Source organism: Octopus bimaculoides, chromosome 16 (assembly GCF_046866305.1).
Source record: "Octopus bimaculoides isolate indiv1 chromosome 16, ASM4686630v1, whole genome shotgun sequence".
Lineage (NCBI taxonomy): Eukaryota > Metazoa > Mollusca > Cephalopoda > Octopoda > Octopodidae > Octopus > Octopus bimaculoides.
The window spans coordinates 25,558,642-25,582,351 of record NC_142943.1 but is presented as its reverse complement, the minus strand read 5'-3'; the positions used below and the strand labels follow the sequence as shown (position 1 = coordinate 25,582,351).

Here is a 23,710-nt window from a genome sequence, read left to right as displayed (position 1 = left end):
TTTATCATTTTAATAGTAAATTTTTGATGAGCGATATCTCTTGGAAAAGGTTATCCATTTGAGCGATCTAAACTTTCAGCAATTACAAACACCCGAAGACTCTTACAGTCACGCTCTTATATTACATCTGTAAACATCAATAACATAACTTCCAAACGGACATAATGGTGTTTGGCCAACCTGCTAGAAATAACAGCTACCACCACCACAATTACGCTCCCCTCTATTCATTTATATAAGCAATACTCAACATTACTTTTAAAAAACAGTACAAAACTCTAATCTAGTCAACTATATCTCAGGCCACTATATTTAAGGACTGCATAAGAACAACTCTTCCAGGACCAGCATTTTCCTAAATGGCGTAACTCAGGGATACATCTTCTAGCCTGCTTTTTTCGACCTATACTTTCTCATACATCTCAACAAAACATGCGGACAGCCTCGTGCACCAATCACATCATACATACTTCCGCCATTTTCAAACACACATACAAACATCATACTATGATAATGATATAAATGGTTTAAGCTAGCAGCCACCAAATCCGCCGTCTTTCTGTCTAGCAACATCAGAGTACATCAAATACAACCAATCGTCACACTCAACGACATAAATAGTTACTTACAACTTTTCCATAACATAAAGAAAACACAGTAAAGAAAACAAAACGGCAGCTAAATATAGAGTAATCACTGTTACCATATTTGGCCAATAGAAATCGGCAATAAAAAGGTGTACAAACAATACTTTGGGTCTATCATCGATTATTCCACTCTTGCATGGGCCCCCAATCTCTCTATCATAACAGATTGTACGTAATCCAGTCTATACATACAGAACAGCAACACAAACGGATCAAGAATAAAGAAATATGAACATGCAATGAGCTCAGTTTGTTGATGCAACCAACTTCACCTCCCAAAGTCCCTGTCATTTCATGAACAACCACCTTGAAACATCCAGACACATTCACAATATCCCGAACCATTACTACATTCTAAAAACACTAACTTTTCTTTCGCTGCTCACAAACGGAGTCAGGATCGCACTCTCCAGCTCAAAATCTCATTCTGGATTATGTGAATAAGAGGAAGACCATGGAAGAATTTCTGAATGGCGTAAGGAAGAGCATCAACTTGTTGCCAAATGAACTTCAAATGAAATTCAGCACTTAATGAAGTTTTCAATATTGTGTTTGTTTTTAATTTTTCAAAGATACGATATGATGTTCTTTTTTTATAAGTGATTGGGATTATTCTATAATTAATATAATATTTTACACATCAGAGAAGTATAGTAGGAATAAAAATTATGATTTTAAAATTTTACGTTTATGAATTTGTTTCACAAGATTCCTGATGTGAAATTGTGTGTTGAAACAGACATTGTTATATTCCGGGACGGTCATTTTTTTCTTTTTTTTTCATGCCAAATAAACACACGCACTAGTATATTCGTTCTTCACTTGCTTATTATTGTTCTTATTTTATCTTATGTCCATTGTCTGGGAATCTTTCGTCAGACATCTGTGACATGTTCAGCGACTCTTCCATTCTCGTGTGCAAATCGTCCTCGAGTTTTTTTCTAGAGAGGTTTTGTCCTAGAAGGGTTCTGTCCTATACTAGCCTACATGCAAGCAGAAATAAATATGGCATCAGTAATCTTACTGGTCCCTAATATTGTACTGGGATGTATACTACCCACAATAAGTGCAGAAGAACAGTAATTGTCACGTTCTGACTAAAGTTTTCCCTTGCTTAGCTCCTCTGTGACCACCGCTAGAGTCAACAGGCTAAATATATGGTTAGATTGGTGAGTGGGAGAGTGCATCACGTCCAGGTTGTAATACTACCGACCAACGTACGATCCATCACAGCATGTCAGAGTGTGTGCAGAGAAGATGTAATTGAGATGGTCGATCTATAACAATGATTCTCAACCATTTTTTAACTATGGATCTTTTCGATTACTATTTTACTCGGATTGAATCTACCCACCCAGCTACTTGAGGTTTAAAAAACCCTGTTATATTTTTATAATCAAATATTATTAGGAATTGTATAAAAAAAGGATTTTGTGCATTGTAGAAGTATAACTAATTTATTGCATCTAAATTTTAACAGCAAAATTTTATATGTGGCCCCTGAAGGGTCATATGGACCCCGGTGGAGAACCTGTGTGGATCGGGTCTTATCATTCAGCGCTGACTACCTGCCATAAGACTGAGCTGATTTGGGGACGGGACCTTGCACATCAACAACGATGACACCACTCCCATACGTCTACAATCCCCACCCTATCCCCACCACCACCACCACCACGGAGAAAGCCGCCGCACGCACCATCAGTATTACTTCTTCAATCATCATCTACACTATCCATCTACCATCTCCACTTCCCCACCACAATCACCATCATACACAACTACAACTACCGCCATTCACCGAAAAGTAGCTTTTAATTAAAATCTTTTAAATAATTAAAAAAATCAATCCTTTCGTTTTATTTCTTAACCGTTTTAGCGTGATTGTGTGTGTATGTGCCTGTGTGTGTGTTGTAAGAAATGTCTATGCGTTACATATATAATATGCATATGTGTGTGTGTGAGTATGTGTGTATTGCCTGATGTACATATGTGTGCACACTGTATAGTCGATATGTATGTTTTTATGTGATGTCTGAATACTTAATATTAAGTACGTGACGTATGTTTTCCATGTTGTATATGTGTACGTGGTGTGTGTGTGAGTGTGTGTGTGTATTCGCATGGTTGTGTGTCTGTATGTATATTTGCGTGATGTGTGCGACATATATGTTTCATATGCGCACGTATCTGTGTGTGTGTATGTGTATGTGCGTGGGTATGTGATTGCGTGTTTGTGTATGTGTGTGTGTATGTTTGTGTGTGTGTTTGTGCGTGTCTGCAGAATTTCTTGCCAAGTTTCTTGCTGCTCTGCCATAATAGCCAAGTTTGTAGAGATACCCGGCAGCTGTACTGGTTCTGACGTCAACTTGTTCTGTTATGTCAGAGGCCTTGCAACGAGGATTACCCCCCACAGTTCTCTCAGCAAAGTGAAAGGTCCTTTCAGGGGGGCCCTGGTAGATCTGGGCGAGTTGATGTGGACTCCTTCCCCTCATTGGTGAATTTGCACAATCACTCTAGTAACTGTAGAAAGTGTGGGATCCAAGGATTTCTGCGATTTTACACTATGTCCATTTTCAGAATGACCCACAATACGGCTTCTTTGAGATTCAGACAGTTCCAAGCCTTCTTCTGCACGTGGCACGATTAAACAGTCACACAGAGAACCTGAAACATAAAAATGACAATTAATAAAAAGTATAAACCTTTACAAGTTAGACTAAAAATAAAACGATGTTTTATGGAGTGTCTCTTTACTTCTGTCATGTTTGTGTATATTTCATATGCGCATGTATGCGTGCGTGTATATGTGTGTGTGTGTGTATGTGTGTGTGTGTGTGTGTGTGTGTGTGTGTGTGTGTGAGAGAGAGAGAGAGAGAGAGACAGAGAGAGAGAGAGACAGAGAGAGACAGAGAGAGAGAGAGAGAGAGAGAGAGAGAGAGAGAGAGAGAGAGAGAGAGAGAGAGGTTGATTGAGAAGTATGTACTGCATGTTGTTTCTCATTGCAGCGTGTGTATATCATGTCTGTTATATGTATACGTCGTGTGTATAATGTTGTTTGCGAACGTTCACATTTATATGTGCATTGTGCATGAGAGAGTGGGGGAAGATAGCTTGAAACAAGGAGAGAAAGAGAGAGAGAGAGAGAGAGAGAGAGAGAGAGAGAGAGACTGAAAGAGAGAGAGAGAGACTGAAAGAGAGAGAGAGACTGAAAGAGAGAGAAAGAGACTGAAAGAGAGAGAGAGAGACTGAAAGAGAGAGAGACTGAAAGAGAGAGAGACTGAAAGAGAGAGAAGTGGTGGATACTGGGATAAGTGGTGAATGAGGGTGGAAGAAATGACGCAGGAAACAATCGACGTAGATATATTGATCGACGGTTATCAATTTAACATCAATGATATTGAGCCGTGTTCTTAAGTAGAGGACTTTAAAAGTAGCCAACATTACAAAATATATGCTATGTTGACATGGTAAACAGCTTTGAGTGCGTAGATGTTGACAGGCTATACAATACAGACATATATGCATGTGTATATGTATATCTATTTATGAATGTACATGTACGTATGCATGTATGCATGTGTGTGTATGTATATTATGTGTATATATATATGTGTGTGTGTGTGTGTGTATTTATGTATGTATGTATGTATGTGTAGATACACACACATACACACGCATACACATACGTACGCACATATGATTATATGTTTACAGTGATGGCAATACGTATGTAGATACCTTCTAGCAACAAACTGCATTGATGTTGTTTAACTCTTGAAATCATGTAGACCCACCAATGAAAGGCATTTCAGCCGTGACCATCTCCTCTCTCTACGCCCACACACTGTATATCTAAGATTATATTATCCAATGTAATATGCATGTAAGTCTTAACTATTGTTAGTTTCGTAGGGATGCCTTCGTGACAAACTGTGTGTCTGGAACATTGCAAATCTGGTGGGGCCCGTCCCTCTTCCAGAGAGAAAGAGACAGAGGGAGAATCGACTCCAGTTTATAGCTGGTACTTTCTTTATCGACTACGAAAAGACAAAAAAATTAGTTGACTTCAAAGGGATTTGAACTTAGAGCTCAGATAGTCAAAACGAATACTGCAAGACGTTCCATCCAACAGTCCAACAGTTCTGCTAATACGCTGCCTTTTGTCTAATATTACCTTTTCTTTTAAGGCGTTAGACGTGGGATTTGAGGGAGATTTGGCTGCGAGTTCATAATAAGCCTCTCGGTCAGTGTTTCTCAACCATTTTTTTTACCCATGGACCCCCTTGATTTCTAATTTACCCAAGTGGGACCTCCTCGTCAACCGATGTTTTACAAAAATACTTTATAATCAAATATTATTAGGAATTGCATAACAAAAGATTATATCGTAACAAAAAAAATCTTATATGGACCTCTAAGGGCCTTATGGACCCCGGTTGAGAGCCACAGCGCTAGTTATTGTCCAGAGAGGGAGAGAGAGAAAGAAAGAGAGAAGAGGAGAAAGAAAGAGAGAAGAGGAGAAAGAAAGAGAGAAGAGGAGAAAGAGAGAGAGAAGAGGAGAAAGAAAGAGAGAAGAGGAGAAAGAGAGAGAGGGGGAGTGGAATATAGATTTTTGGATAGTTTGTCTTCAAAGTCTGTAAACTGATTTGGTTATTTCCTGCTTATTTCCAATGTTTTTCGCTATGATAACAACCTCAGTGAGATTAATTGTATACAGTGATGATGAAATAATCAGTAATTAGCGAACAATATTAATTAACTGAACAAGCAAGAGAAACAGTTCCCAATGCATTTGTCTTGTTAGGCTTCATCTGCAGCGTTATATCTTTCGTTTGCATTAATCTCATAAATAATCTGTGCTACATTTAAGAAGTAAAAAGAAACCTCTATGAAAATGATTTCCAGCCTCTGGGAATCCGCAAAGAAAGTGTTAGGATGGAGCTGTGAACGTGTTGAATAGAAAAGACTTCTCAAAAGACTAAGGTCTTTGAAAAAATCAAATTGATATACAAAGGGGCCATGGTAAACATATTTTCCCTTAAACCTTTCCATTATGTCTTTAGAAAAGGTATGTAACAGTGGTACCTATGGACCTCCCCATCAGCCATTGAAGTTTAAAATAATTCTATTATATTTTTATAATCTGGCTGTGTGGTAAATCGCTTGCTAACCAACCACATGGTTCCAGGTTCAGTCCCACCGCGTGGTACCTTGAGAAAGTGTCATCTTTTCGGGCCGACCAAAGTCTTATAAGTGGATTTGGCAGACAGAAACTGAATGAAGATCGGCGTATATATATATGTGTATATATATATGTATGTGTATGTATATGTATTTGTGTCCTGTGTTTCCACCCAACATCGTTTGACAATCGATGCTGGTGCGTATATGTCCTCGTAACTTAGCGGTTCCATAAGAGACGGGTAGAATAAGTACTAGGCTTTAAAAGAATAAGTCCTGGAGTCGATTTGCTCGACTAAAGGCGTTACTCCAGCATGGCCACAGTCATTTGACTGCGGCCATGCTGGCAATCTGTGTGGCAGATCAAAAGGATCTGCCACACAGATCAGACGCATTCTTGTCTGTCTCCTTTCCTATCTTTTCTCCTGTGAAAGTATGTTCCTCCAGCGTTCGCCACCTCACCTCGTTATGGCTTAGCAGCCCTTACTGCTTGTTCGCAAATCCCAAATTTTATTGTGCCTGAAAAAGAAAGATGGCCGCTGGTCACATGTGAGCAGCGAGAGAGTCAAAGAAGAAGTGATGGAGAAAGAGGAACAGATAAAGAACGTTAAAGGGGTGGGGAGAAGAATAATAGAAAGGATGAGAGAGAAAAAAGGGGCGACAACTGATGAAAGAATTGTTCTTTATGTTGCCTGTTTTGTTTTTCTATTTGTTTCTTTCGTTGTTCGCAAAAAAAGTTCGTTTTCCATGTTTTTGTATTTCATGTTGTGTACGTTTTTTGACGTCCTGTACCAATATATGCATGTGTATATACATATATATGTATGTACATGTATGTATATATGCATATATATATATATATATATATATATATATATATATATATATATGTATGTATGTATGCATGTATGTATGCATGTATGTATGTATGTATGTATGTATGTATGTATGTATGTATGCATGTATGTATACATGTATGTATGTATGTATGTATGCATAAGGAGGGGAGAGAGATTGCAATGGCGCAAATTATTATGAGCATTAATAATATGGCTCAGGGAGAAATACCCCAGGAGAGCAATGAACATACTGCATACAAAATACGATAAGGTCTTTCATATGTATAACAACAGATGGAAAATCGTCAGCCAGCGGAGATGGTCCAAGCAATTAACTGACAATATCTTCTGAATTTCGTTGGTGAGAGTGTGGGCAAATGATAAAATTACTCCTTCTTTATCTGTTTCAAAAGTATGAAAATGAAGTTCGCTCCTGGTGGTATTTGATTATAGATTAATCAAACAGTGAACAAGATATATTCAAACATTGAGATCTGTTGTTCTCAACCAGGGGGTCCATGTGACTCCACGTGGTCCATATAAGATTGGGGGGGGGCACGCAATCAAAATAATAGAATAGGTCCACTGTAGTATTTTAAAAGTAATCAAAAAGCAAAATTAGCTTTAGATGAATCTATTGTAAGAAATAGCTCAGTTTGTTTCTCTAACATTTTACATAGTCCAACATGTTTCCAGCCAATGGAACATGTTCTCTCAGAGAGTTCTATACAAACCTAAACAAGTTAATGTGGGAAAAACAAAATGGGAATTTTGAAAGAAGCGTCCATAAAACTAGTTTTAAACATTGAATGGTTATAGGGGTCTGCTACAACAGAATAGTAATCAAAGGGGTTCGTATGTAAAAAAATTGTTAAGAATCACTGATCTAGATCTACCTTCTATCATCTCGCCCATTATCACATCATTCTATTTTCTTCATTATATTAAACACTCAATACTGGTTTCTTTTAGACTGGGTATAAAATACCCAATATTCTAGAGATAGTGAAAAACTGAATAGCTTGATGTCAACGATTTCATATAACTATTAGCAAAAACAGCAGGAGACAGCCAGACTGTACCTGTCCTTGCTTGTTAGCAGCAACTCTTGACCAACTTTATTATCAATATCTGGTCCTTGAATGATTACCAGTCTCCTCTTTGTTGCAAGCACCCAGGCTGGGTCTCCAGTCTTTTATTTTCTATCGATGAGAGCTATGGTAATGACCATGACCCTTTTGCAGGGCCCCGCGAGAGTGGGAGGGAGTAATGTATCATCAAAGTAGAGTCCTTTCTAACGACAGGGTGGATTCTATTACAGGCTCCCCAAACCGGATTAAGTTTACCACTTTTGTAGATCATGGCGCACGGCGGGATTTGAACTCGGAACACAAAGAGCTCCAAGAGATATCACCCCGCTCTAACAATTCTACCAGTTCCTTGTTCAATACTGATCTCGGAACAGGGAGGATGAATGAACGAAGTCGATCTCGTTGGGGATGACTTCAGAATGCAAGAAACTGATTTGGTACTAATGTTGTTCAGTTCGCTGCTACAACAAGATTTTTCTATACCACCACTTTCCCGCCGCAGTTCGTAGATGAACATACCGACAGTCATTTCTTCTAAATGACCACTATCCTCTTGTTCTTTCTACTCCTCGCTCGTGTCCAGCCTAACAACCAAGTTGACCACCTTGACACGCCTCTTTCTCCATCCAGCTCCACTGTAACTCAATTCTTTCTTTTAAAAACAGCACCCCCTTCTCATTCTTGTTTCTTTTATGTTTTGCTTGTTTGTTTCCCCTTCTGAATGTCTGTCTCTTCACCAAATTCAGTTCCCAACAAGTCCAACCATCTTCTATGCTAGTGCATTACCACCAACGACAACAACAACAATACCGTCTCTAATGTCGCGATTACTTCCACCATCACTAATACTATTACTTCCACCATCATTGCCAATAACACTAAAACTAGCACCGGATCTTTTCAATCTCAGCCACAGATATTTTAATTAATTTTTTTTAACTAAAATTTTGAAACTTCGGATACTGGTTGAATGTGTCCGCGTAGGACACGGTTTACTCTTAATATCTTTGGCGAAAATTTTGTATTTTAGAAGTTATTTCGTGTTAAAGTTATTAGCCAATCAATGACGTGTATTCAGCTGAAGAAAGTTACCGCTGTTTTCGAAAGTAATGGAAGAGCAACAACTTCCGGGTCATCTGTTCTGGACGCTGCATACATATATGTAAGTAAATACACAGACATATATATACGTATATACACACACACACAGACACCAATACATACACACACATGCAACTTTTAGAACGCTGGGGAAAGGAAAGGAAGGTGGGTGTGAAGAATATATAGCTTTAAGGAGGGAGGGGGATTGTGAAGATGATGACAGTTGTTCACGCAGCGTTTCTGCTGTCCATCACGCACACATTCATATGTAAAGCTGATAAAACCCCAAATGGAAGTAAGAAAAAGGAGAGAGTTCAATAAATTAATATGCAGTGGTAAGTGGTTGGTAAGTTTATATAAGCTGTCGTTCAGATCGTCAACACACTACCTCTCTCTCTCTCTCTCTACGATTTGCTGGAAATAACAGCCAAATCTCTCTCAATTTCACACGTTAGCATTATATACACGAGAGGACACATTGAATAAGATGGAAAAAACACACACGCACACACACACATATGTATTCCTTATAAAAGAACTTTTTGTTTTTTTCACTCACCTTTCTTATCTTTTATACTTTTCTCCCACCTTTCTCTCCCTCTCTTTCATGACACGATGACCCGGAAGTTGTTGCTCTTCCATTACTTTCGAAAACAGCAGTAACTTTCCTCAGCTGAATACACGTCATTGATTGGTTAATAACTTTAACACGAAATAACTTCTAAAATACAAAATTTTCGTCAAAGACATTAAGAGTAAACCGTGTTCTACGCGGACACATTCAACCAGTATCCGAAGTTTCAAACTGTTTAGTTAAAAAAAATTAATTAAAATATCTGTGGCTGAGATTGAAAAGATCCGGTGCTAGTTTTAGTGTTATTGGCAATGATGGTGGAAGTAATAGTATTAGTGATGGTGGAAGTAATCGCGACATTAGAGACGGTATTGTTGTTGTTGTCGTTGGTGGTAATGCACTAGCATAGAAGATGGTTGGACTTGTTGGGAACTGAATTTGGTGAAGAGACAGACATTCAGAAGGGGAAACAAACAAGCAAAACATAAAAGAAACAAGAATGAGAAGGGGGTGCTGCTTTTAAAAGAAAGAATTGAGTTACAGTGGAGCTGGATGGAGAAAGAGGCGTGTCGAGGTGGTCAACTTGGTTGTTAGGCTGGACACGAGCGAGGAGTAGAAAGAACAGGAGGATAGTGGTCATTTAGAAGAAATGACTGTCGGTATGTTCATCTACGAACTGCGGTGGGAAAGTGGTGGTAGAAGAACTGTGGCGGCGGTGGCGGTGATGGTGGTGATGCTGGTGGTGGTGGTGCTAGTGCTGCTGCTGTTGCTGCTGCTCATGGTGGTCGTGGTGGGGGTGACGGTAGTGATAGCGGTGGTGGTGGTGGTGGTGGTAGTAATGGTGGTGATGTTGGTAGTGGTCAGTGATTGGTAGTTTTCAATGTGAGCCAAGGCGACATGTTTCAAGGTCATTCCTAGCTCGCGAAAGTTTATGACCACGGCTTCTCTTTCACTCAACCGGAACGTGAAGGCGGCCGCCTTTGAAATTCGTCTCAATTTCTGCAGATGAACGATTTTTAATGGGAGTAGGTTATAGAGAGGGGACGAGGGTTAAGGTAGAGGTATGGCTGACGACCAATCCTAGCTGACTGGTCAGTCAACATTCCAGCCATTTACTGCGTTGAAAGACATTGAGCTTCACAGGGAAGGACACACAGACAGAAAAAGATGAAAAAAAAAAATGTAAAGGAGGGGAAGAAGAAGAAAATCGATTAATTTGACCGACAACAACTGACCATTGACCTGACAGAAATAGAAGAATGAAATAATTGAAAACAAAAGTCGTGAACAACATGAAAACGAGTGTGTGTGTGTGTGTGTGTGTGCGCGCGCGGGCGCGCGTTTGTGTATTCACAGACACACAAGCACATACTTATGATAGATTTATATGCATACATATTAGTATATATAGATAAGTATTTATATATACACCCATGTTTATCTATGTACATAATATATACGAATATCTGTCTTTTATCGTTTATCTTCTGTTTCAGTAATTAGACTGCGGCCATGCTGGGGCACCGCCTTGAAGAACCTTTAGTAGAATGTATCAACCCTAGTATTTATTATTTTTTTTAAAGCCTGGTACTTTTTCTATCGGTTTTCTTTTACCGAACCGCTATGTTACGGATACGCAAATATACCAACACCGGTTGTCAAGCGGTGGGGGTAGGGGCAAATACACACACACACACATACACAGTGACGGTAGTGAGTTCGAATCCCAGACCGGACTGTCTGTTGTGTTCTTGAACAAGACACTTTATTTCACGTTGCTCCAGTTCACTCAGCTGCAGAAATTAGTTGCGACGTCACAGGTGCCAAGATGTATCGGCCCCTTTGTCTTTTCCTTGGATAACATCAGTGGCATAGAAAGGGGAGGATGGTATGCATGGGCGACTGCTGGTCTTCCATAAACAATCTCGTGCAGATTTTTGTGACTCGGAGAGAAACTTTGTAGGTGCAGTCCCATGGTCATTCATGACCGGAATGGGTCTTTACTATATATCTATATACAACGGGCTTCTTTTAGTTTCCGTCTACTAAATTCACTCACAAGGCCTTGGTCGGGCCGAGACTATAATAGAAGACGCTTGCCAGAACAACATTTATCATACAGCCACACCTGCGCCTACATATATAATATATATGTATATATGTGTGTATATATACATACATACAAATATATCTTATCTTTTCTTTTATATTAACTTGTGTCAGTCATTAGACGGTGGCCATGCTAAGGCACCACCTTGACGAATTTTAGTCCGAACCGTTAGATTACAGGAACGTAAACATTTCAACACCAGTTATCAAGCAGTGAAGGACAAACGCAGCCAAAAAAAACGCACATTCATATATAGAGTGGCTGTGTTGTATGTAGCTTGCTTACCAACCACATGGTTCCGGGTTCAGTCCCACTGCGCGGCACCTTGGGCAAGTATCTTCTACTATAGCCTCGGGCCGACCAAAGCCTTGTGAGTGGATTTGGTAGACGGAAGCTGAAAGAAGCCCGTCATATATATATATATATATATATATATATATATATATATATATATATATATATATGTATGTGTGTGTCTGTGTTTGTCCTCCCCCCAACATCGCTTGACAACCGATGCTAGTGTGTTTACGTTCCCGTAACGTAGCGGTTCGGCAAGAGAGGCCGATAGAATTAGTACTAGGCTTCCAAAGAATGAGTCCTGGGGTCGATTTGCTCGACTAAATGTGGTGCTCCAGCATGGCCACAGTCAAATGACTGAAAGAAGTAAAAGAGTATATATATATACATATATATATATATATATATATATATATTTTAAAATAACGTTGACCACTAACGTGGACAATTAATGTGCTAGAAATAGATCACATCTTGTGTCTATTAAGACCTTGTGTCTATTAAGACCTAAATCTATTCCATGTGCGTCACAAATAGTCCCGTATGAAAAAGTCCCGTGTGGAAGGATTTACGGTTTAACCATCTAACTTAGAGATATCAAATATAAAATATACAAGAATAAGGGCAGAGAATCGTCAGGTGTCGCATGGCCAGAAATTACCGTGAATTTTTTTAGAGACACTTTCAAATTTATCAGAATATTTGGGCTGAAGATTGGAATAGTGAAATTTCCATTCACTTAACCATGAAACGATTCGTATCCAATTAACTAAAGGCTTGGTTTGTTTACGCTTTTCCCTCCGGTTTTTTGTTCTATGTGTGCCATAAATATCGCCATCCGCTTTAGAAAAAAATTTGTAGTTTGGAATCAGTAGTTCTTTGACTGCTATTTCTGAATTTTCAGTATGTTTTTTTATATATATATATATATATGACGGGCTTCTTTCAGTTTTCGTCTACAAAATCCACTCACATGGTTTTGGTCGGCTCAATGTCATAGTAGAAGACACTTACCCAAGAACTGAACCCGAAACCACGTGGTTGCAAAGCGAGCTTTTTATGAAAATTACATAAGGCACATGGTCTAGTGAGCAGCAGTGTTGGGCCCATGATCATAAGGTCGCGCAAACACCTTTATTTCAGGCTGTTCCACTGCACTCAGCTCAGAATGAGTATCAGATGCAGCTCGCCTCCACCTGTTCTTGCCTCCACCTGTTACAACCACAATTTTCTGCTGAGTCACAATGAGTTACCCAAGATGGCGTTTGTACATAAACAGGCGTGACTGTGCGGTAAGAAGCCGGCTTCTCAACTACATGGTTTGAGATTCAGTACCACTGTGTGGTACCTCGGACAAGTGTCTTTCTCTATACCCTCGGGCCTCGTGAGTAGATTTCGTAGACGGAAACTGAAAGAAGCCCGTTGTATATATACGTGCATATGTGTGCGCACGTATCTTTGTGTGTGCGTTTACCCACCACCACCGCTTGACAATCGGTGTTGGTGTTTACGTTCCTTTAACTTAGTGGTTCGTCAAAAGAAACCGATAGAATAAGTATCAGTCTAAATATAATAATAATAATAATGATGATAATAATAATAGTAATAATATTAATAATAATAATAATAATAATAATAATAATAATAATAATAATAATAAATTAATTCTTTTATTAGCCACAGACAGTGCTACAGCTCCAAACAAAAGAGGGAGTCGTGAAAACGAAAGCTATCCCCATTCGAAGAGGAATACTCCAGGGAGACACGCTCTCTCCACTCCTGTTCTGCCTGGCGCTCACACCTTTAACTGTCTTGCTAAATAGAACTGGATGCGGATACAAATGTTACGGCAAAACAATCAGCCACCTTTTATATATGGATGACTTAAAATTACATGCTAGAAATGATAAAGAGCTGGAAACATTACTACAGACAGTACATGGATTTACCAAGGAAATAGAAATGAAATTCGGATTAGAAAAATGTGCCAAAGCAACCCTGAAAAGAGGAAAACTAGTTAAGAGTAGCAACATCACACTAGATAAAGCCAATGAAATAAGAGAACTAGACGAAAGCCAGCCATACAAATATTTAGGAATCAATGAACTAGATAGGATACAACACACACAAATGAAAGAAAAAATAAAGAAAGAATACTATAGACGAGTTAGATCAATACTAAAAACAGAGCTCAATGCTAAAAACAAGATAATAGGTATTAACACTTTAGCCGTCCTAGTTATAAGTTACAGCTACAATATCCTTAACTGAACACTAAACGAACTATCTAAAATAGACAGGAAAACAAGAAAAATAATGACAGGATCTAGAATGCACCACCCAAAATCTGACATAGAAAGGCTATATATATAACGTACAGAAGGTGGTAGGGGTCTTATACAGCTGGAAAACTATTATAAAATAGCCACCATAGGACTGCAAAAATACCTACTTCAGAAGCAAGGAAGCTATGCAAACACTACGGAATAACAACAGAAAAAAGATGCTATATACACACGCCAGAAAAGGTCACAGAAAACGAGAAAGCAACCATACTCTGGGATATGCCAACACACACAGATAAAGAAATTAAGGCCAATAGACCAGATATAGATGTCAAAGATCACGAAGGAAAAAATGCTTTCTAATTGATGTATCAATATCAGCAGATGACAACGTTTCCCTAAAAGAAATGGAGAAACTTTCAAAATACAAAGACCTGGAAATAGAGGTAACTCAAATGTGGAATCTAAAAACAGAAACAATTCCTATCGTAGTAGGTGCCTTAGGTATAATAAAAAAAATATTCAGACAAATACATAACAAAAACACCAGGACTTACAAATATATATAACATACAAAAAATTGCACTACTGGGCACTGCACACATCCTACGCAAAACACTTTCAATACAGTAACCATAAGAGCATCACAGCAAACCACAGCACATACCCAAGGCACACAGAGCTGCGCTTGGTAGTGAAATGAAAGCACGTTATAAAAATAAAACTACATAATAATAATAATAATAATAATAATAATAATAATAATAATAATAATAATAATAATAATAATAATAATAATAATAATAATAATAATAATAATAATAATAATAATAAAAACAACAATAATCGGCGAGCTGGTAGAAACGTTAGCACGTCGGGCGAAATGCCTAGCGGTATTTCGTCTGCCTTTACGTTCTGAGTTCAAATTCCGCCGAGGTCGCATTTGTCTTTCATCCTTTCGGGGTCGATTAAATAAGTACCAGTTACGCACTGGGGTCGACGTAATTGACTTAATCTCTTTTGTCTGTCCTTGTTTTTTCCCTCTATGTTTAACCTCCCGTGGGCAATAAAGATATTAATTTATTATTATTATTATTATTATTATTATTATTATTATAAGTAGTTGGGTTGATTCATTCGGCTAAAAATTCAAGGTAGGGCTCCAGTATGGCCGCAGTCCAATGACTAAAATAAGTAAAAGAGAAAGGGTAGAAGAAAAGAGGATAAAGAGTTAGATATTTGGGGTAATTCAAATGCATTTTGGACGTATTTGTTGTTTCTAAACAGGAATGCTTTATTCCCCGCCGTCTTCTTCCCCCCTCTGTACATTCTTGACGCTTGGTCGATTGTCCTTTACGTCTTTTATTTATCTCACTCATTGGACTGTGGCCATGTTGAAGGCACTGCCTTCAACATGGCCTTCTCTGTCGGTGAGAATTTTAAAAATAAATCCGAAAGAAAATCCATATACTCATACACACTAAATACGCATGTAATGGCGAACTCTCTGGTCGTAAACGACGGATGATGGTTCCACAACCTGCGCAACATGAGGGTCCGACAACCTGCACGGGTGATTTATTTATATTGATCACATATTTGTGCTGTACATTAGGTCACTTCCTTCCATCAAATCGACATTACCTGTACAAGTGCAGAAGTATGTCACACGTCAGATGTGGAAATTATATAATAGAACAACGTGAAATGAAGTGTTTTGCTCAAGAACAAATCGCACCGCCTGCTAAGGGAATCGAAATTCTGATCTTGTGATCGTGAGCGCAACACTTTAACTAGACCACGCATTTTCACACATACGTAACACCTACTTACCTACCTACCTACCTACCTACCTACCTACCTACCTACCTACCTTTCTACTTACATACATACATACATACATACATACATACATACATACATACGTATATATATATATATATATATATATATATATATATATACATACATAATGCATGCATGCATACATACATACAAACATGCATGTCTACATACACACTTGTAACAAACGAAATAATAACACTGTTGAAGCGGCCAAGTTGCAGCTGAAAATGTCGACTGTGTCATATTTCTGTGGCAGACGTTACATGTGATCTACAGATGACACCAAATATTACCAACCTTTTATATTCCTTTGTCGTATGATGTTCTTGCTAAAACAATATACAATACTATACGAGGGGAGAAATACCTTAGGATAAATGTCAAGCATACTTTTGGCAGCGGGTTCTTTGACACATTTAAAATTAGAAATATAATGGTGGGACATTCTCATCAAAATCAAACCGAAACACTGAATTTTGATAAGCCAACCAGGGAACTTCTATGTTAGTGTTTCTCAATCATTTTTTACTTATGGACCCCTCCGACTCCTATTTTACTCGGGTGGCCCCTCATAGCCATTTGATGTCGGAAAAAAAAATCATATTATATTTTTATAATCTTATGATAATTCTGGTGGCGAGTGCATAGTGAAGACGTACTTTTTAAAAAATTGAACTAAGTTTTTATATCGCTTATCGCTTAACGCATGCGCATCCTAAACTTGCCATTCACTTTAGAAAGAAAACCAGTTTCTCGTTCGCCTGTCATATGCAATGACTATCAATAAATCACAAGGGCAGACTTGCCTGAACCTGTATTGGGCCATGGTCAGCTATTTGTTGCATTCTCAAGGACTCGCAAATTATCTGATGTGAGAGATAAAGTTATCAACACTGACAAATAAGGGGAAGAAGAGGGAGAACTTACATGGAGGACATAGTTTGCAAAGAAGTATTGAATTGAAAGGCGTACACAAATTGAAATCTGTATTGGGCTCTGACAAATCGCGTTGGCTTATAAGTTACGAACGATATGGTTTTCAGAGTATACCATGTTGCATTAAATTTTTACCCCCGTCAAATTGTGACCCCTATATTTTACATATAAATAATTTTTTATACTATAAAATGTTTGTTTTCCAGATATGAAACAGTGACAAATTTTGAAATGTAAGCTTTTCTGTTTATGGGGAAAATGGAAGAATAAGACTGAATACTTATTTTATGAGTGCTGTGTATTAAGTCTATAATATTGTGCATAAAGTATATATATAAAGTACATTTAAGTAATCATTGTATTCCAATTTCCTTCACTTTTCAATGAATAGCAGATGAGCGACTTATCTTTTGATACAGACCCAACACAGGCTACGCTTTGGGGATTTTTAAAATAAAGTTTTCAGGAATAACCCAATAGGTTTACTATTAATTCCGTGAAATATTCACGGATCCCGATAGTTAATTATTATTAGGAATTGCATAAAAACAATTCTTAAAATATTTTGTGTTAAAAGTATGACCATTTTGTTGCACATAAATTTTAACAAAATTTTATATGAACCCCAGTCGAGAGCCATTGCTCTATGTGGTGAATAGACTTCCTAGAAGTAGCAGCCAGATCTCTTCTTAAATCAGATCCTCTTATTCTGAAAAAGGAAGGAATACATTAAATAATGTAGATGTATACACACTTCTAAAAGACCATGGCTAGGACGTCCTTGGTCATAGTTCAGTTCAATCAGAACTGACCTGAGTGTAAACAAACAGCAAGCCAAATCGGGAGCCTGTACATGATGGTTCAACCTGCGAGAAAGTGCACCTACAGCTTTCTCAGAAGACGTTATATTAAAAAAAAAAAGCCAAAATGATGAGTTTTTTTCTTCATTTTTGTCTTCTAGTCAGAAGGAAATGTATTGTCCATGGCCAGTTACAGGGGCTTCCGAGGCTGGTGGGTGGGTGGGTGGAAGCAGGATGATATCCTTCAACTGGAAAACTTATACAAATGCTGACGACAGAGTGGACTCCGCTAAAGGCACTAAGGGCTGGTGGTGTTGCCTGTGTCACCTAAGAAGTCCACATTGGGATTTGAACTCAGAACGCTAAAAATCGGAAGAAATACTAAGTCATTCTGTTCATCGTTCTTACACTCTTGCCAATCCATCGCTTTGGATCGGTACTTAATTTATCGACCTCGAAAAGATGAAAGGCGATCTTGGTTTAATTCGAATTCTGAGAGCTGACAATCGGAACAAATAGTGTGATATGCTACATTGGACCTTCGAATTAGCAGTACAATCCTTCCGTTGGTCTTTCAAACAGTTTGCGTCCACACAGTTTCAATCGTATTGTCGAGCAGTATGAACGTGTATGTATGAACATGTATGTATGTATGTATGTATGTATGTATGTATGTATGTATGTGTGTATGTATGCGTGTGTGTGTGTATGTATGCATGTGTGTGTGTATGTATGTGTATGCACATGTTATATACATTTAAATGTATATATGCGTAGTTGTATACTTTCTTTCTCTCTCTCTCTCTCTCTCTCTCTCTCTCTCACACACACACACACACACACACACACACACACACACACACACACACACACACACACACATGCTTGTGTGCGTGATGTGCGAGATTTCTCACATCACAGACGTGAAAATTTTTGTGCGACAAAAATTCACGGGATCTATTTTAAAACGGGGGCACCAGTTTTCATTTATGTTTTATGTAGTGTTTTTGGTACCGAAAGACTTTCAAACTTCGTATACTTATGTATTTTGTGTTATAGAACAGAAAAATATTTTTGTATTCGAATTTATTTCATGTAAAAAATTTTCTTATTTCGATAATTTCTACTAATCACTGACGTCTATTCAGTTGAAAACAGTTAGCGCTGTAACGGTGTATATCGTATTAATCCCCTAACCCTAACACTAACCCTAACTAGACTGTTAACCGTAACCCTAACCCTAAAACTAACCTTAACTCTAGCATCCGAACTCTAAAATTGTTACACACATAGATACGCACAGCGTAATTTATTATACAAACAATATATGCGTATAAATTACGATTAAACCGGATGAAATATGTCACAGGGAATAATATTTTTATGACCGCCCAGCAGTAAACTCTATTCAACTGAATAAACGTAGGTGATTGGTTAAAATTACAGAAATACGACAACTTTTACATGGAATAACTTGCGAATTCCTTTTTTTTTTTGTTAAGAAGACTAAGAGTAAAAGATGTTTTATATGACACATTCTACCAGTGTCCCAAGTTTCAAAGTGTTTCGTTAGTGTTTCGTTAAGAAAATACTGGCGCCCCCGTTTTAAAATAGATCCAATTCACGATCGAATATTGACAGATATTATATTTCAATATTGAAAATTCATACAAGAGAAGTTCCTTATATACCCATTCTCACCTCCCAACCAACATTCGGAGCGATTTTCATTTCTGTCCAGTTATGGAGGTTAATGTGCTCCACAAAACCTATTTGATCTGGGGCTGACCAAGGGCTAAACAACAACAGACTTCTGGTGGGGTTTATGGATAATATCCACGCAATACTTGACAGGTACTTAACTTTATTGACCGAATGAAAATGAAATGCAAAGGTTACCTCGGCTGGATTTGAACTCAGAAAATAAAGGCCCGTAACCAAATAGCACAAGATATTTTACCCAGAGCTCTAACAATTTTGCCATTCAATTGAAATTTAAAATTCATTAGCAGTGAAATTACCGTTGCGTGTAGCCTTGGTCGGCCGGCCGGTCGGTCGGACGGTGAGACTTAAAGGTCTTTTCTGTATATTCCTTAAAGATTGTAGTTAGGATGGATCATTAATTAGCATTAATCTAGCAGTAAATCTCCCCTGCTGATATATATATATATAGGTTCAAAAAAACAACAAAGTGAGGACGTGATACGGATAGTGTTATTGGACGCTCAGGAAAGGAAAGAGAGAGTGCATGACGTTTCGGGCGTAGCCCTTCGTAGGAAAGATGGAAAGTTCGGAGAATGGAAGAACGGAGAAAGAGGAAAATGGTACCGATGCCCCCCCCCCCCCACACACTAAATTCAGAAAATTGCTGAGGGAATAGGTTCCTGTTTTCGCACTTAATTTTATCTGACATAATTCATTCTAGAGTGTGAATGGCTGATTTGATAGTGTGACAGAAAACCAATTGGCAAGGCAGCATCACCTGCACATTGTCAGAGATTGGGATGCTTAACTCTCAAAACGGCTCAGTCCACTAACCTGTAAATAAGTACACCATGGTACGAACAATAGCAGCACTGTTTAAAACGACAAGTTCAGTCACCCTCTACTGTCAAGTGTCAATAGTTTTCTCGTAGCATAGAAAATGTAATGGGAGCAACTGGACTTGGTAGCCTGGCTAAAAATAATATCAAAATCTCTCTCAAGTTACACACTAGCGCAATAGTTCCTAAACTTCACGCTACAAAGGATGCTTTTTTTCGATAAAATTTCCCACGGGCCCAGGTATTTCGAAGGGCTGTTTATTCAACAATTAGTACCAATAAAGAACTGGGATCGATGTAATCGATAAGCATCCTCCACCAAAATTTCAGGCCTTGTGCATTTAGTAAGAGAGGATTGACTAACAATTAAACCGTTTTCCTAGTTTCATTTCTCAACCGAAAAACTATGTGTATCTGATTAATCATATCTGAGTGGATATTCATTAAATTATAATTATAATTACAGGCGCAGGCGTGGCTGTGTGGTAAAAAGTTTGCTTCCCAACCACGTGACCACATGGTTCTGGGTTCAGTTCCATTGCGCGAGTGACTTTCTACTATAGCCTCGTGCCAACCTATGCTTTGTGAGTGGATTTAGTAGACGGAACCTGAAAGAAGTCTATTGTGTGTGTGTGTGTATATACATACATATGTGTGCGTGTGTGTGTGTGTGTGTGCGCGCGCACATGTGTGCGCGTACCTTTGCGCTTGAACCCCACTACTGCTTGCCAACCGGTGTTGGTGTGTTTACGTCCCCGTGACTTAGCAGTTCGGCAAACGAATCCGATAGAATAAGTACTAGGCTCTAAAATGTACTGGGGTCAATTCATTCGACTAAAAAACAAACTATTCAAGGCGGTGCTCCAGCATAGCCGCAGCCTAATGATTGAAATAAGTGAAAGACAAAAGAAAAAAGATATGTTTTGCAGCCTTTTTTGAACAAAGTTCACGGACTTCCTGTACTGCATTTGTGGAGCATTTGTGTTCGCGGATCCTGGGTTAGAAACTGCTGTCCTAGCTTCTCAAAAGAGGAGATACATTGAAAATAGAGTCGTTATGGTTAGCGTGCTTTTGATAATAGATCGACTCGATCTGGACTGTCCTTAGATTAACTCCGAAGTAATCTTCCCGAGAATTACAGTTGAAGACCAGTTCTTCTGGATTTGCAGCCAATAAAGTTAAAAGGTTACATTTCTGATATTGACCATAATTACTTAATTACTACACATTGATTGTTAGCATTCGTTAGTGCCTCACTAATATTTATGTTTGTGATCTTCAGGTATACAATCTCCTTAACTTTATCTGCTTTTTTCTTTTTTTCTGTAATGGCTTCTGTACCTCAGAATCGTCTCCCCACTTCAGGTTACCTCTAATTGTGTCCACTCTTCGGCTTCGCCTACTGATTCCAGTCCTTCCTACCGCAACATCTTTGCTCATTATAAATAATCCCAGTGCATAGCCCTTTAAGCAAATGTTATTTTGTATAGCTTTGGGTTCACTCATACCTTGTGCGTGAAGTCCTGTTTCTTCCCATAATTGTCTTAAAAAGTACAAGTGTCGGTCAAATACTTAGCATTTACGCGTTAGAGAAAGAAATCTTGCTATTTCCTGCAATAAATACATCTAAAGGAAAATGTTACCCCGGACCCTTAATATACTACTGTGGGTCCTCAATTTACTATTTGCTTGCATGGAAACACTTACCCACTCCAGAAATCTTATATGGACACCCTGGAGTCATATGGACCCCGGTTGAGAAACATTGTTCTAGAACATACGCGGTCTATCACTTGTTCTGTCTGTTAGTCTGCCATCCTACCACTCTCTCATCCTACTTATATATACAGCTTAATATCGGTTTCAAGTTTTGACACAAGGCCAGCAAGTTCGGAAGAGAGAGAGAGAGTAGGTCGATTACATCGACCCCTCCCCCAGTACTCAACTGGTACTTATTTCATCGACTCCGAAGAGATGAAAGGCAAAGTCGACCTTGGCGAAATTTGGACTCAGGACGTAGCGAGAGACGAAATGCCGCTAAGCATCTGACCCGCTGTGCAAACGATTCTGCTGACTCGCCGCCTTACTACAGTTTAATATTATAACTTAGACCAGATTCTTTTAGCTGTCTTCATTTGCCATCTTTTCCGATTAGTTTATCATTTCATCAAGTTGTGTTGCTTTGTTGTAATCTTGTTGTAAATTGCGGTTAACAGCAATATGTATGTATGTATGTATGTGCGCGCGCGCGCGTGTGTGCATGCATGTACGTATCGTCAGAGAGACACAGAAAAAAGAGAGAAATATACTTTTCTTTAATATGCTACCAACATCCTTTCTACTGGAGGCACAACGCCTCAATTTTGGGCGGGGAGGGAACTAGTCGATTCCATCGATCCCAGTGTTTTCACTGTTACTTAATTTATTGACCCCGAAAGGATGAAAGCAAAGTTGCCCTCGACGAAATTTGAACTCAGAACGTTGCGACAGGCGAAATACCGCTAAGCATTTTGCTCGGCGTGCTAACGATTCTGCCATCTCGCCAATATGCTACCGACATCGTCACTGGTCGTTGTCATCTATACAACCCTATATAAAGGAATGTTGTATTTGGATACAAGACACCCACACACACACACACAAAATAGTACAAGCGAGGCGCCTTAGTTACGCATGACTTCAAAATGATGAACGGTTGACTGGCAGTGAACGCTGTTGTTGAGATGGCGAAATAAGAGGAAGAGGAAGGAGAAGAGGGGGAGGAGGGTTAGGGTTAGGGTTAGGGTTAGGGAGGAGGGGAGGAGGAGGAGAAGGAGGAGAAGGAGGAGAAGGAGAAGGAGAAGGAGAAGGAGGAGAAGGAGGAGGATATAAGTGGTGGTGGTGGTGGTGGTGGAAGTGGAGGAGAAGTGGTGGTGGAAGTGGAGAAGTGGTGGTGGTGGAGGAAGTGGAGGAGAAGTCGTGGCGGTGGAGGTAGTGGAGGAGAAGTGGTGGTGGTGGTTGTGGAGGCGGAGGAGGGGAGTTAATATAACAACAACAACAACAACAACAACAAACTTGACGGCAACGATATAAACCATTTCTAGAATAACGACTGGAATAACAACAACGACAAAAAGATAATAACAATGATAATAACAATAATAACAGACAAAGCAAAGAAGGGGCCTTTACATGGTTGCATGACTTTCTAGCTAGAAATAGTAACTAAATTCCCTCAACCCCGCCACCCCACACTACCCTACCGTATTATAAAAATGAAGGACATAAAAACACACATATATAAGAGTATGCGTTTGTGTGTGTTTGGGTGCGTTGTATATATATACATATACCTAGAACGCATATATATATATATATTTATCATTTATCATTTGTATTATATATATACATATACATATATATATATGTATATATATATATGCATGATATAGATAAATAGACATAGATATAGATACACA

The 23,710-nt window shown here is 38.7% G+C and overlaps 1 long non-coding RNA gene across 1 annotated transcript in view; it reads right to left on the bottom strand.

Annotated features, from left to right (window-relative positions):
- Positions 1–2,443: 2,443 nt before the first annotated feature.
- The window catches only part of LOC149132312 (uncharacterized), an 89,118-nt gene continuing 67,851 nt past the window's right edge, over positions 2,444–23,710 (bottom strand). Inside the window, exon 2 of the long non-coding RNA XR_016244615.1 lies at positions 2,444–3,314. This is a non-coding gene — a long non-coding RNA (uncharacterized LOC149132312). The remainder of the gene's footprint in view (positions 3,315–23,710) is intronic.